Raw genomic sequence first — 15,666 nt, 5'->3', positions numbered from 1 at the left:
TTCATTGCCACCATCTCTGCCTCACAAAAAGTACTAAAAGGAGTTCTTCCGGCTGAAATAAAAGGACATTAGACAGCATCACAAATCCACATGAAGAAACAAAGAGCACTGGTAAAGGTAATACTATGTGAGTAAAAAATAGCATAAATGAATGTATTCTGTAATTCTTTGTGTCTCCTACCTGATTTAAAAGACACTTTGCAAAGAAAAAAAATATAAATCTGTGTTGATGGCACACAATACGTGAAGATCTACAGGACAATAAAAGCACAAAGGAGGGGTAAAGGGATGAATAGAGCTATATAGCATATTGTTTATATGCTATTGAAATTAAGTTGATATTAATCCAAATTTGATTTTTTAATAGGTGAAATGTACTGTAAATCATTGTTTACTTTCCTGGTTAAAGAAAAAAACCTTATAGTCAATTCTCCACTCACAAGTAGAAGAGGAATAGAAAAAACTCGATTGTTTTTAATCTGGTGTTTATGTGTACCTTTCATTTCACACGTACAGTTTACTGGGTATTACTACCCACCACCAGCAGAATAGATACAAGTAAAACCAAACATCAGAAAGGAAAAAGTATTAACAAAAGGAAGCTCAAAAAGATGTCTTCAGGAGAGTGGCCAGGCTAGTCAGTAGGAGCAGACCGTGTGCAGTAAGGCTCTGCTGCTCTTCTCCTCCAACTCCTACAGCAGCTCATCAGTCTCATTCTCTATATCCTCCGTGTGCTGAATGCAATGGCACAACTCACAGATAAGGAATGCGTCCAGGGTGGCCTCTTTATGGTTGTCCTGGATGTCCACATTGGTTACATGCACTGGCTGGCAGGTATCTTGCTCTTTGGAATTCAGATCTTCCACCACCTGATTGTACACTCTCTCTTGACAGGTGAGAATCAGATCAAACAGTCTCTGCAGCTCTGAAACCTTTCTGGCCAGGGCTTGATCCTCTTATTTCTATCCAACAGATGTAAAATGCCATTCTGCATATAGAGTTCTTTGTCTTTCCTAAGGAGATTGTGGTACATCTGGTCCTATGTAGTTTTGAAATTGTAAACTTTTGGCTTGTCAAGTGCCGGTCCTGGGAGCTTAACATGAGTTCCTGTTCCAAAGGACCAGAAACTGAATCTCTGTTTGCTGAGAATGTCGTGCACCTCCATGCTCCGGTTCTGGTTGCTCGAGCACACCACTGCCACAGACAGCAGCAACGATGGCATACTGGTGACTACACTGACCACAACACACCCATTCAGGGACTCCCACCCAGCCATGGCACTTCTGTGCAAGCCAATCCAAACCTGATTGTTAAAAACTAAGATGTTAATTGTAAATCCCAGGGCAACCATCAAGAAAATAACTAAACATAGCAAAAGAAACGACAAGGGAATTAAAATGGTACACTAAAAGATATCTATTGAACAGAAAAGAAGGCAGTAATGGAGAAACAGAGGAACAAAAAAGCTGTAGACCACAAATAAGAAAACAACAGACCTAATCCTGCTCTATCAGGAATTACACTAAATGTAAATTGCTTAAACACTCCAATTAAAGGGCATAGTGGATACCATACTGAATAAAAAAACAAAACAAAAACGTGATAAATAGTGTCTGAAAGAGACTCACTAATAAATAGTGTCTGAAAGAGACTCACTTGAGATCCAAAGACATAAACAGAAAAAAGGATGGACAAAGATACACCATGATGAGAAAGACAGTCTCACGTGTATGGTCTTTCAACCCCCACTCAGCTACATATGAATGAGCCTTGGGTCTGGAACCTTCCTTACCAAGAGATAAAGAGACCACACAGCCTATATAAGCCATTCACCTTGTCAGAATATCTTTTATTTAATTGCTCCTCTGTTCTGATTAAGCATATACTAAATGCCCCTCTGGCACAACCTCAGCTTTCAGTATTCTAGATTCGACAGTAGTAGGGTTGGACTCCTGCTGTGGCATTAAGAGGTGTGTGCATAGGCCAACTGCCTTGCATCAGATGCTGGGGGCACCCACTAGCCTTGGGGGTCCAATCGCATATTATCAGAACTGATCTTGCTTTACCTCTTAAGTGTATAAAAGCACTGTTCCATCCAATGCTTGACTCCATTGTGTCTTCCTTGGTAACTCTGAAACCAAGATGCAGTGGCAGGAGTATTTAAATTTTTATTCCTGTACACTGGCATAATGATGATGTTTGCTATCTCCATCATGGTCAGTGTTGGCATTGGCAACTTGCGAGAGGCATTCTGCTCAACACACTCACCAAAAGACAGCTGGGAAGGCTATATTAATATCAGGTAAAAGGGAGTTTAAGACAAAAATTGTTACTTTGAAGAAAACACATGGTTAAATCTTTAAGATTTTGGATTAGGCAATGGTTTCATAGATACGACAAAGCATGAGCAACTAAAGAAAAGATAAATTGGACATCAACAAAATCATTAAATTTTATGCCTCAAAAAACATTACCAAGAAGGTGAAAAGACAATCCAAAGAATGGGAGAAAATATTTGTAAATTTTATATCTGACAACAGTCTATATCCAGTATATAAAGAACTCTCAGAATGATAAAAATTAAACTAATTAAGGGGTGCCTAAGTGGCTCATTCAGTTAAGTGTCCAACTCTTGATTTTGGCTCAGGTCATGATCTCACACTTTATGAGATCGAGCCCTGCGCCCAACTCCGCACTGACAGCGTGGAGCCTGCTTAGGATTCTCTCTGTCCTTCTCTTTCTGCCCCTCCCCTGTTGACGCTTTCTCTCGCTCTCAAAATAAATAAAAAATTTTTTAAACGTGTCCAAAATGGAACCAAGAAGTTCAATCTAAATAGTAATCAAATCTATCCTTAAGGCAGATAGAAAAACCACTAAGCATCATGGACATTCAAAACTTAGGCTGTAGGAAGAAACTTCTTTAATGGGATAATTGGTGTGTACCGAAAACCCACAAAGACTATTCCAGCGTTGGCTAACACTTCTTGAGTTATCTTTGAAAAATCAGGCACAAGGTAAGGATGCCAGGTTTCATGAAGCAAGACTGAAAAAGGTGTAAGAAAGAACATGATGAACCTAAAGAAGAATGAATTAAGGACTAATGCAATGAATTAGAATGTCCAGCAACAGATGTGTGCAGACACGGTAATATACTGGATAGACGTGCCATTATAATTCATTGAGAAAAACATTAATAAAGAATTGGTGCTTTATGTGTTAAAAGATAAAACTAGATTCCCTCCTCGTATTATCTACGATAACAATTTCCAGATTGACTCAAGGCTTAAATATTTTTAATAGTACTAATATTAATTAAGCAAAATTTTTAAAATATCCTTATCTTAAGTTAGGGAAGAATTTTAAAATTCAAAAAGAAAACAGAAAAGTTAAAAAGACTGGCCTATGGAAAAATATAAAACTCTAATAAGGCCAGAGGCACTCTAGAGGTAAAGGTCAAGGGACAGACTTGGAGAAAACATTCACAACAAATGTAACAGACAAAGAATTATTGTCCAAAATACATAAAGTATTCTTTAAAATTAATACATAAGAGATGATTAAAAATGAAATCATTCACAAAAGCAATGAAAAGCCAATAGATATATGATGTACAAGATCATCAGCAATCTCAGAAATGCAAATAAAATGGTGAGTTTTTCTCAGAAGTTAGATTGACAATAAATCTAAAGTCTGACAATGCCAGGAACAGGCAAGTAAGTAGCGGTAAAGTACAGTCACAAATACTACAGTGCTACAGTCTAGGTGGGGGAAATATTTATGCAGAGCCATTTAAAGGGCATGTCAACCATTCAGCTGTCTTCCAGATATTCTACACCGCTGGACCAAACAAGACCATTAGAAAATTGTGTCCTCGGGGCGCCTGGGTGGCTTGGTCGGTTAAGCGTCCGACTTCGGCTCAGGTCATGATCTCACAGTCCGTGAGTTCGAGCCCCGCGTCGGGATCTGTGCTGACAGCTCAGAGCCTGGGGCCTGTTTCGGATTCTGTGTCTCCCTCTCTTTCTGACCCTCTCCCGTTCATGCTCTGTCTCTCTCTGTCTCGAAAATAAATAAACGTTAAAAAAAAATTTTTTAATTAAAAAAAAAAAATTGTGTCCTCAAACTCTGTTATGAACTGAACGCTTGTGTCCCCCCACCAAACTTCACATGTTGAAGCCCTAATCCCCAGTGTGATTTTAGTTGGTGATGGGACCTTTTGGAGGTAAGTGGGTCATTAGTATGGAGCCCTGATGACATTAGTGCCCTTAGAAGAAACTACACGAGAGAGCTGGCCCTCTATCCTCTCTCCACCATGTGAAGATACAATGAGAAGAGGGCCATGGGCAAACTGGATGAGGGTCCTCAGTAAAGAATCAAATGTGTTGGCACCTTCATCTTGGACTCCCCAGACTCCAGAATACAAGAAATAAGTGCTTGTTGCTGAACCCCCAGTCTCTGATAATTTCTTACCGCAGTGCCAGTGTGTTAGTGCCCTAAGAGACTCATTTTTCTGGTTCTCCTTTGCTGTCAGAAAGATCAGAACAGCAAACTTGCTGTTCAACTTTGATAATTCTGGGACTTTACAGGACCAGCATATATCTATATGCTGACTTTGCTCAATTCTTGACCTGATAGTCTACAGTTAATCTGATGTTGATTTTCATCTATTTCTGTTTTTCTATTTTAATTTCTGTTCCCTTACACACCTCACAAAATCCACTGCAAAACAAAGCAGGAATAAACAGCTTACCTGTGATTCAGTCATTTCCTGCTGCTCTTGGAAAACTGAAGAGAACTGTAAAGGTACAGTTGGGAAAGAAGGAAAGAAAATGAGGTCCTATGCAACCAGGTGAGCTGAGCAGAATTATCTGCCTAGCAAGCTTCACACAGCAGCTACATACAAAGCCCCCGTGGGCCATGCGCTTCAACCCTAAGGGCAGGGCAGAGCTGATGGAGGAGTACCCATTGTCTATGCAGACTCTGACCCGTCACAGCTCAGAATGCGATTTTTCATTAGGTGAATATAAACATTTCCTACTAACTTCCTGCTAAAAAGAATTTACCTTCCCCTCTATAGTGACTAAAATAAATAAATAGTAACAACCAAGGACTAATCAAACAAAGAACAACACAGGAAGACATTGCCTTTATTTCTCTGCATTCCTAGGGAGTGTCTGGCCCTTGAGTTACAAAATCCTCATCAGCATCCCCCTGGAAAGTGCAGGGGTACTTTGTTTATTCTAACTTGGTTATGGTTTCTCAAAAGGATCTTTTCATTAGAAATTTGAGGGGCGCCTGGGTGGCTCAGTGGGTAAAGCATCCAACTTGGGCTCAGGTACATGATTTCGTCATTGGGGGGTGCAAGCCCTGCATTGGGATCTGTGCTAAGTTCGGAGCCTGAAGCCTGCTTTGGATTCTGTCCCTCTCTCTCTCTCTGCCCTTCCCTCACTTGTGCTTTGTCTCTTTGTCTCTCTCTCTCTCTCTCAAAAATAAACATTAAAAAAAAAAAATTGATGTGACATCACTGTTAAGGATAGACAGCAAGGAGTTCCCTGGGCATGCCACTAATAAATTGTTACTCTAGACAAGTCACTCCCTTATCTTCTAGGCCCTTTTTTTTTTCACCTCTTAAATACAGACAAAATTTTAAAATCTTCAAACTCTTTATACATTAGTTATTTGATTTTTTTACTATCAGAACAGAATGATGCACCCTCTAGATTGTAGAGCAAGTGCAGTGAAGGGAGTATGGCTGATGAGGGTGAACAAGGTCAATTTCTCCTGTGGCTGGTGATTCCTTTCCCTGAACTGTGTCCTCACAAACTTCCTGTGAGGTACCCTCTGCTGTGCTGCCTACCCTTTGCTCATGTTGCCAGCTTTATTTCAATTCTTAAAGCTGAACAGTGGACAGCCTGCAATGATTTCTGGTTATGGTGACATCACCCAAGCATTGCTCATTCTGTAGAAGGACCAAGAATTACTTCTGTCCTGGCAGTCTGAGGATATAGTCTTTCCTGGGCCTCTTCTGTTTCTGTTTTGAGCCTCTGATGAGAGGTCTCAGATCAAGGGGTGATTTTCCAGGTGGGATTCCTGGGTGACAAGGTTTTGGGGGTGATCCAGAGTTGACAGCCAAGAAAGAATTCTTGAAGACATCTTTGGTGCAAAAAGGTGATTTTATTAAAGCATGGAGACAGGACCCATTGGCAGAAAGAGCTGCCCTGGGACCATAAAGAGACATTGGTTACATACTTGGGAGTTAGGGGAGGTAAAATCAAGGGGAAGTTTCCAATGAGATTTTCATATGCTAAAGAAGACAGTAGGAAGTTCCTGGAGAAACATTTTACTCTGCCAGCCTCAAGTATTTGTCAGTGGGCTGCAGGTTATAAGGAAATTCAATTTTATCTGCCATTTCCTTCTGCCTTTGTTTCCCACATCTCACCTCAAGAGCTGTTTTGCTCCAGGAGCCCCTGGGTGGCTCTGTTGGTTAAGCCTCCACGTTTGTGGGTTTGAGCCCCACGTGGGGTTCACTGTTGTCAGTGTGGAGCCTGCTTTGGATTTTCTGTCCCCCACTCTCTCTCTGCCCACCCCGTGGCGTGCTCGCTTTCTCTCTCTCAAAAATAAATAAACATTTCTTAAAAATTTTAAAAAGTACAAGAGCTGTTTTGCTCCAAAAGAGATGGGACCTGGGCAGTGGGGACAAATTAAATTTAGTTGGAACTTTCAAACAGGGCTCCCAACCTGACTCTAATACATACTTTCCCCAAGAATCAAGAGCTTTGGCCATCAACAAACTCAAATGAAGTTCTCCAAAGACAAAAGCTAGACAGGGCAGACCAGACCCAGAAATTGTGCTACCTGACGCAAGCGCTCAGAAGAATAAGAATAATCAAATATCCCAGAAACCCAAGGCCAAGACATTATGCAGTTCCCATATACCTCATAGTTATTTTCCTGATACTACAGTATCAGACATTATTAGTGCTGTGAATAACAATGCTGGGTTTTAGGCAAGGCAGTTTATTAGAAGGAACATGAGACGTGCAGAAAAATGGATTGAAAACCAGATTCCCACCGCTGCTGTGTGGTCTTGGCACTTCACCTCTGAGCCTGGTTTACTATTCTCTTAACATGGAGACAGTTAAGCTTACCTCAAATATGGCCGTGAGAGCCTTTGATGGCAAAAATCTACGTATATCTAGCATAGACATTAGCAGCGCAGAACAATCGCATGGGTCAGGTATAAAAACATTCTCATTCTGCAGAAGATAAAACTGAACGTCTTCAGGATTGCTCAGTAACTAGAACCGAGCTCCGCCTGCGGCTGCCCGCGCCCCCTGCTGCAGCAGCCGCCTTTGCGCACGGACCCTGCAACCTCCCAGGACGCGCGCCCCCGCGCCCCCGCGCCCCCGCGCCCCCGCGCCCCCGCGCCCCCGCGCCCCCGCGCCCCCGCGCCCCCGCGCCCCCGCGCCCCCGCGCCCCCGCGCCCCCGCGCCCCCGCGCCCCCGCGCCCCCGCGCCCCCGCGCGAAGCCAGCCCTTTCTGCTGAGAGAGGAGCCCTAGCCCGGTCGTCCCTCCTCCAGGATGAGGCTGCCCCAACCCGCCCTTGGGGGGCTCAAGTGCCAGAGGTCCCGCCGCGGGGTCCCCCCACAACCCCAGACCCGCCGGCTCCCGAGCACTGCGGACGCTCGTCTGCCTTCGGCCAACCCCAAACTCCCCTGTCCTGTCGCACTGGACCCTAGGGAGCGCAAAGACTGTGATCCGAGAAGCGCCACCCAGGAGAAGGTATACCCTGGGGGAAAGATTTACAGACCTGCAGGCAGTGAGCACGCGCAGAGTCAGCCCGGAAAGCCAACACCAGAGTGAAAACTACATTTCCCATAAGTCTTTGCTCCCGCACTTTTGGTGGTGTTTACCAAACTCCCTCCTTTCCCCCTGCTCTTTTTGGTTTGAATTGACCAATCCAGCTTTACTCCAGGAGCCCCAAGACATTTTATTCAAAGAACACAATAAAAGCTTGTGCCTCAGGTGATGCCTCCCTCTCTCTCTCTCTGCAGCCTGTCTTGACCTTCCCACTTGGGTCCAGGGCCTTGAGTAACATACATGTCTATTTCAATTTCTTTTGTAGTCTTTTGTTAAACTGCAAAGAACCACCTTTTCCCATATTACTTAAATAAAACTCGCCATAGACCCGTTTACCTGCTACAAAAACAGACACACAACCTAAAATTCCCATTCTATGTCTCATAAATGATCAGCTGAACAATGTGTCTCCATGACTAATCAGAACAAAATACCTGTAAATTTTACTTAACTAAATTTCTATTCTCCCCCACACCATCCTGAAATTTGACTTCCTACTAAGGTTTAACAAGCATAGGAATGCCAAACAATCCCTCTCAAAACTTGGCTGACAATAAGGGAAGTTGTTTCCTGATCTTGCCACCTACTCCCTGCTCCTGACACCCAGTTCTTTCTAGCCTTGTTTACACCTCCATTAAAAGAATGAGTTTCCCTCTTCAGTTTTCATTTCTCTGCTACCAGTGGGAGTCTGCATTGTGTGAATGGAGATGTGGGTTCTTGGATTACCGAGGAAAGATTTACCTGAGGATCAGCACTCCAATGAAGACAGGAAAGTAGCAAACCCAAAGCAGTTTAAGGACAGTACACTCTCAAAAAGGGAGGAGACTGGGCAGCCCCCGAAGTGGCAACCCCAAGGGGATTAAGGGTATCTTTTCTTTTTGTGTTTGCAGAGGTTATGGGTCATAGTTAGGGCAGTCTCTGACAGAAGTTGTTTCTATTCGTCTAAGGGACTCCTGCCAGTTGGGAGGCAGAGTTTTGGGCCCTACAAGGTTCTTGCAGGAACTATCCTGGCCATCTTCCCCCATTTGGGTAGGGGTGGGTTGAAACCACAATGTAAATATATGATAATGAAACCATAGGTTACCCTGGGGCAGAGGTTGAGGGTGGCTCTTGGTTCTTCAGTCCTGGGGTGTTGGAATCCCTAAAGCCAGGATGTTAAAAGCCACAAGTCAGGATGTTGTGCCCTCAGTCTTCTAATGTGTCATCTATTTATCCCTACCTTTGTCTCCAGCTCTAACTGCCTACTCTATGAACTCTTTCCTATTTGTAAATACACACACACACACACACACACACACACACACACACACACACACCTATATATGTGTGTGTGTGTGATTTGTGTACTTACACACAAATTTGTGACTACTCTTTCAGACATTTGCAGATCTTCAGAGCTGCTTCCCTATTGCCATCATCACCCTCTTCCATTGCAGTAATCACCCTCCCTTACTGCAATAGGTTTGTTTTTTTCTTTTTCACTTAATACATTTTATTTTTAGAGCACTTTTAGGCTTGTAGAAAAAATGCACAGAAAGTACAGAGTTCTAATATACCTGCTTCCTCCACACCCTCATCCCTCCTACAGTTTCCCTATTATTAATGCTATGGAACCCAAGTTTGGCTGCCAGTCCCTAGAAAGGCCATTACTCAAGAGACAAGTTTTGGGGGAACCAGGGTGGCTAGTAAGTTGAGCCCGACTCTTGATTTTGGCTCAGGTCATGATCCCAGGATCGTGGGATCGAGCCCCACATTTGGGCTCCACACCCATCTTGGAGCCTGCTTAAGATTCTCTCTCCCTCAATCCTTCTGCCCCTCTCCCCTGCTTGTGTGCTCTCTCCCTCTAAAAGAAAAAAAAGAAAGAAAGAAAAAAAGAGATGAGTTTTTGATTGGAAAGGAATTTGGGAATAAAAGATTCAGGAGGCCAGCAACCTTGGGAGAAGGTACTCTGAGGTTTCTGCCTGGCTCAGGGGTTTCTAAAGGGGTTTAGGGTAGTTAATCAGCAAAGAGAGTGTAGCGGCCTGCAACATTTCTTGATTATGTGCAGATTCCATGATGTCAGCTACAAAAGTTATCCTAGTACTTGGGGGTTGTGTGAGGGAGTCTGGTTCTTGTTTTATTATGTGCAGGAGTACTCTGTTCTTTCTGCAAAGGAAGGCAATGCCTATGGATACACAAAGGGAAGTCAGTAAAATCATTTGTGTGACCAAAAAAAGAAAAACATTTTACTAAAAAAATTGCCGGGCTAATCCTAAAGCTGAGTCAGCCTCAGACAGACTTGCTGGTTTTCTGGGCCTGGGAAAAGTTCTGGTTCTTCATTCCTCGAGGACAGTGGTCTGCAAATCTCAAAGAAAATTAGTTCTGTTGAAGATCAAGGGATTTAGGTCAGCAAGTAAGGAGAGTTAACCTGAAGCAAGTTAATCCTTAAGACCTGCTGGAGTGCTGTTACACTAACATCTTGCATTTGTGTGGTATATTAGCTCCAGTTGATGAGCCAATCAATATCGATACATTATTCCTAAAGTCCATAGTTTCCAGTACAGTTCATTCTTTGTATTGTACATAACATCAAGTATCTACCATTACACTATCATAAGAAGAGTTTCACTGCCCAAAGATGCCCTGTGCTCCACCTCGACCACTCCCCCTAAACCTCTGGCAAGGACTGACCTTTTAATTATTTCTATAGTTTGGCCTTCTCCAGAATGTCATATAGTTTGAATTATACCATGTGTAGCCCTTTCAGATGCTTCTTTCATGTAGCAATACGCACTTAATGTTCCTTCGGGTCTTTGTAGCTTGATAGACCATTTAACTGCTGAATAATACTCCATTGTACGGAGGTACCACAGTTTATTCATCCCTTCACCTGCTGAAAAACATCCAATTTTGCTTCCAATTTTGGCACCATAGAGGGTACCTGATCCATGAGAGGGAATGGGTATGATCTAGCTCTGTACCTTTGCTTCTCTGAGTCTATTCTGTTCCCAGATGATATTTGCCTGGAAACGTAAGGACCTAGATCTCACCTACAGGCCATTGAACAGTTGATGACCTTCAGGAGCTACGACTACCAAGACACCTGAAACAAACTCATGCTCAAGTGGACACTAAGGACATATACCAAATACTGGGCCCTATTATATAAAACTTCCTATTTCTAGAATACCAAGTTGGTTGTCAGCCGGCACTTTCACAGACACATATTCCCTCTTACCTGCTTCTGCAGGATTACTGTGACTTGACATACAGATCTGGTTTGGTGGTCCCAGGCCAGGGCCTTCTGGAAGCTTTAGTATGTGCTGCCAGCATCACTGCACATTGCACGAGTCGCTTCAAACCTTCAACCTCCCTTAGCAGAGAATATTCCTTTGGGAGTATTCTGTAAATAGAGAACCAGCAGGACTATGATTCTGCCAAATACTTCAGATCAAGAGTTAACTGAAGAAGGGTTTTTTCTGTACCTAGGGCAACCAACATATACTGCATTTGAATAAATGCTTAGGACTCTGTCTCTCCGCCTAGATAGCAAGTCACTTGAGAAGAGGAAATATGTCATACACAGATACCAAAAGAGCATCATGCATATAACTAATGATCGTCCGTGGCTTGCTGACTTTTTAAAAAATAAGGAGCTAATGGCAATGAAGGCTACCTCCGACAAGCCAGCAACATGTTTGAACTGCAGGCTCCCTAAACGTCTGAGGGCTTCACAGAGCTATGACAATGACATGAGTAGTGGAACTAATGCTTTTCAGCCCAATGTAGAATTCTAAACTTCAATTGCAATTAGAAAATATCTTTGGGGTGCCAGGGTGGCTCAGTCGGTTAAGCGTCTGACTCTTGATTTTGGCTTAGGTCACTATCTCATGGTTTGTAAGTTTGAGCCCCACATCGGGCTCGCGCTGACAGTGTGGAGCCTGCTTGAGATTCTCTCTCTCTCCCTCTCTCTCTCTGCCTCTCCCCTGCTTGCGTGCTCTCTCAAAATAAACAAATAAACTTTAAAAATAATAAAATAAATTACTGATAATTCTGATCCCTGGTCCTCACTGCGAGAGATTGATTCCCTGGACTAGAGACTAGCTCACATGTCAGTTTTTTCTTCTCCTTTTTCTTCTCTTCTCTCTTCTCTCTCCTCTCCTCTCCCCTCCCCTCCCCTCCCCTCCCCTCCTCTCCTCTCCTCTCCTCTCCTCTCCTCTCCTCTCCTCTCCTCTCCTCTTCTCTTTAAAGATTCTCAAGGAGTTTTCTAGTTTGCAGCCAGGGCTGCAAACCACTATCCAAAGCTAACCACTTTATTTAACTGATAAGGGAACTCCTAGAGTTTGACTCACCCAGTTTGTCAATCCAACACAGAAGTGATCCTGGAATTCTGATATTGGACTCATAGTTCTATGCGTAAGTTTCATTTCTTCAAGTAGAAACCCTATCCGTCCAAAGTGAATTTCCCTGTTTAGTTTTCATTGCTCTTTCCTACTTGTAAATACACACACACATACACACAGACCCATTTATAATGGCTGTTTTCTCTCTCCTTAATACTGCTGTCCTGTGTAGTTTGTGGGTGTGCTTATGCCAAAGACACAGTGGGTAATATTCTGCATACCTAATCAGCTAAGTCAGAGCCCCACAGAACCAGGACTGCTGCCAAATTCACAGTGATCACAAGGTAAACACTTGCTCTGTTTCTCTGGCACACTGTCACTAGGTGCCAATAGGTGAAGGGGATGAAGATGTTAAATCCCTCGGTTATAAAACAAATAAATTATGCAGATATAAAGTACAGCACAGGAAATATAATCAATAATATTGTAATAACTTTGTATGATGACAGATGGTATAGACTGTGGTGATCATTACATAACGTAGATAAATGTTGAATCACTATGTTTTATCCTGAAACTAATACAATATGTTAACTACTTCAATTGAAAAATAATTTTTATGTGCAATATTATTGCGCAAAAAAATTCCAAAGCCATACGGCTATTAGTGCAAACAGCCCTTCCAGCCTTTATTTCAGTATTTGCTGACATTTCCATGCCTTTATTTCAGTTAGGTCAGAGATGGTGCCTTGCAGAAAATGTTTTCACCTGAAAATTCAATTGGTGTGCTAGAAACATCCCATCTGATACAGAACGAGGAGAGAGCTGAGAAGTGATCCCTGTTCCAAAATTTCTTCTCCCCCACACAAGTCAGTCCCTCCAAGGGAGGGGCTGGATGCTTGCCATCCAAGAGGCTTTGCCAGTCTCCATGTATGGGCATGCCCAGGGCTTCCTGACTTGGGCCCTAAGGTGGGAAGATCTAGGCTGCCCTGGCCTGAGGATCACAGCAGAGTGCTCTGCCTTAGCGTCTTCACAGTCAGAGACATGACATAATCCCCCAAATCATAATGGGGAAGGGTTGCAGCTGGAGGTTAGCGCAGACTTCCCACTGCACAGATGGAGGGACGTATCATACGTCATGAAAATAGCACCCACAGTTACTGAATGCTCTTCAGTATGAGAAGAATGAGACACGCTTTCCATGTGTTATTCCATTTCACTTCACCACGACCCCATGAGGAAAGATCTATTACTATCCTGATTTCATAGGCATGGAGCTGTAGCTTAGAAAAGTGAACCAGGGTGCCTGGCTGGCTCAGAGAGAAGAGCATGCAACTCTTGGTATCAGGGTTGTGAATTTGAGCCCCACGTTGGGTGTAGAGATTACAATAAACAAACAAACAGGCAAGCAAGCAACCTTAAAAAAATGGTGGACCAACCAGCTTATGATCACACAGCAAGCCGCAAAGTTCAATATTGAAACCAGTGTGATTCCAGGTGGCTTTTGCCACCGTGTCTTGTGAACACAAGAGCAAATGAAGGTGAAATGTCTTAATATTTCTCATTGTGCCCCAGCTGGGAAGGAGTTAAAGGAATCTCAGGAAAAAATGTCTCACTGGCCTTCTATCTGGCAATAAAGATTGTTCTGTGATGGAGCTTTACCCTCTTGTACGCAGCACACATTGCCCTAAAATAAGTGAGATGGTGTATGTCTGAGAAATCCCCAACCATCAGGCAGTTCTGTCAAGGGACAGGTCTAAGAGGTTCTAATGCCTTAGGTTCTCACCTCCAGGAAAAGAAAGTTTTGTCTAATAGCCACTCTTTCCTTTAAGTGCATTTAGGCTTCCATAGTGGGTCAGCCTGGCCATGGCCCCCCTTCTTTTGTTCCATTGGGTAGTTCTACTCTCCCTTTCTGTGCTTTCATTTTGCTTGGAGAGTTTTACAGCCTACTTCTATAATTAGGCACACTTAGGGAGTGGGATTGAGATTCTTGTTATTTAGGTAATCTTGATTCGTTGGGTTTGGAAATGAACACATGGATCTAAACCATATCTTGTGGTCATAAGATGTCAGGAGGGTCAGCACATTCTTCTAGGAACTAGGAATGGACAGATGTGGTCTACCTCAAGTTAACTGAAGTTAATTAACTTCAGTGAAGAAAGCAGACATTTTCCCCAAACCTAATGCAGCTAACAATCTAGTGAGAAAAAAACAGCAAAACAAGAACAGAGTCAATTAAAGGTCAGCTTTCTCCATAAAGAAGTTTGGAATGTAATTTGTTCAACTGTGCTAAGCAGTTCTCTTGTTTTATGCCATCTGGTTTGAAGCACTATTTATTCAGTCATTTGCTGGTATTGATTTAGTTGCATCAAAAAAACATGAAAAGGTTGCTACATTATTTGAGAGATCATCACTAGCAATCACCTTTGATTATGACATTTTATTAAAAGGCATTGCACACCAAGTAATATTTTTAAAAGGAAAAAAATAAAGAAACAATGTTACTGTTTTCTCATTTTTGTATTTGCTTTGGGGGAGGATGTATTAATTTCCCATTGTGGCTGTAACTAACTACCACAAAATTGGTAGCTTAAAACCATACAAATTTATTGTCTTATAGTTCTTGAGGTCAGAAGACTGAAATGGGTTTCAGTGGACTGAAATCAAGGTGTTGGCACAGCTACACCGCTCCCAGAGGCTCTAGAGGACAATCGTTCTTGTACCTTTTCCAGCTTCTAGAAGCTCCTTACATTATTTGGTGGGGACCCCTAATCCACAAGATTACAAGTCCCCAAGGAATTCAGAGAACTATCTGATAGGATTTTGGGTTTCTACTGAAATTCTACAGGAATTACAGGGGAAGTAAACTTTATATCATTGAGAGTAGGCATCAGAGTCAAATAGAAGCCATCTGCCCAACTTCTTTATCACTAAAACAAGAGATTTGTTAGTTTTAACAAGAATGATATCTTAAAGTGCTTGTGTTTGGGGAAGAATCCTGTGTGTTGCCAATTCTTCCAGAGTGAGAAATATTAAAGGTAAATAATTGTTGGATGATTGCTTGATTCTTCATCAGGCAACTCTTCCCGGTATTGCTATATATCATTTGCACTCAGAAAGCAGAGCTCATTGATGTAAAATAAATCTCTGGATTATGTGATGTGTTTGTGTGAGGTGTGTTGGACAATCTCCAGAGATCATGGCTACTAGAGTGTCTTATAACCTAATACCATGTCTCTGTCCCATCCTTCCCTATTCTGGGAGAGATCTCTGCACTTCCCAGGGCTTAATAACTCTAAAGTGTGGGACAGGCTGGATGTCTGCAGAGAATGACAACAAGCAGCAAATCTAGGAAAACAGATGCTCTTTGGTATTGAAAATGCTTTTGCTAAGCTTACACATGAATATTTCCAGGCACTAACAAGTGGTCTCTTTAGATTAACAGCTGAAGTTCATGAGCTTGTTACTCCCATGCACATGACTGACAG

At 42.6% G+C, this 15,666-nt stretch overlaps 1 pseudogene; it reads right to left on the bottom strand.

The window, feature by feature from the left end:
• Nucleotides 1-516: 516 nt before the first annotated feature.
• On the bottom strand, nt 517-7,324 carry LOC115526869 (annotated as a pseudogene).
• Nucleotides 7,325-15,666: the final 8,342 nt, after the last annotated feature.

This window comes from Lynx canadensis, chromosome D2 (genome assembly GCF_007474595.2).
Source record: "Lynx canadensis isolate LIC74 chromosome D2, mLynCan4.pri.v2, whole genome shotgun sequence".
NCBI classification, from domain to species: Eukaryota; Metazoa; Chordata; class Mammalia; order Carnivora; family Felidae; genus Lynx; species Lynx canadensis.
Note: the sequence above shows the minus strand (reverse complement) of the source record. Positions and strands in the feature narration are given on the sequence as shown.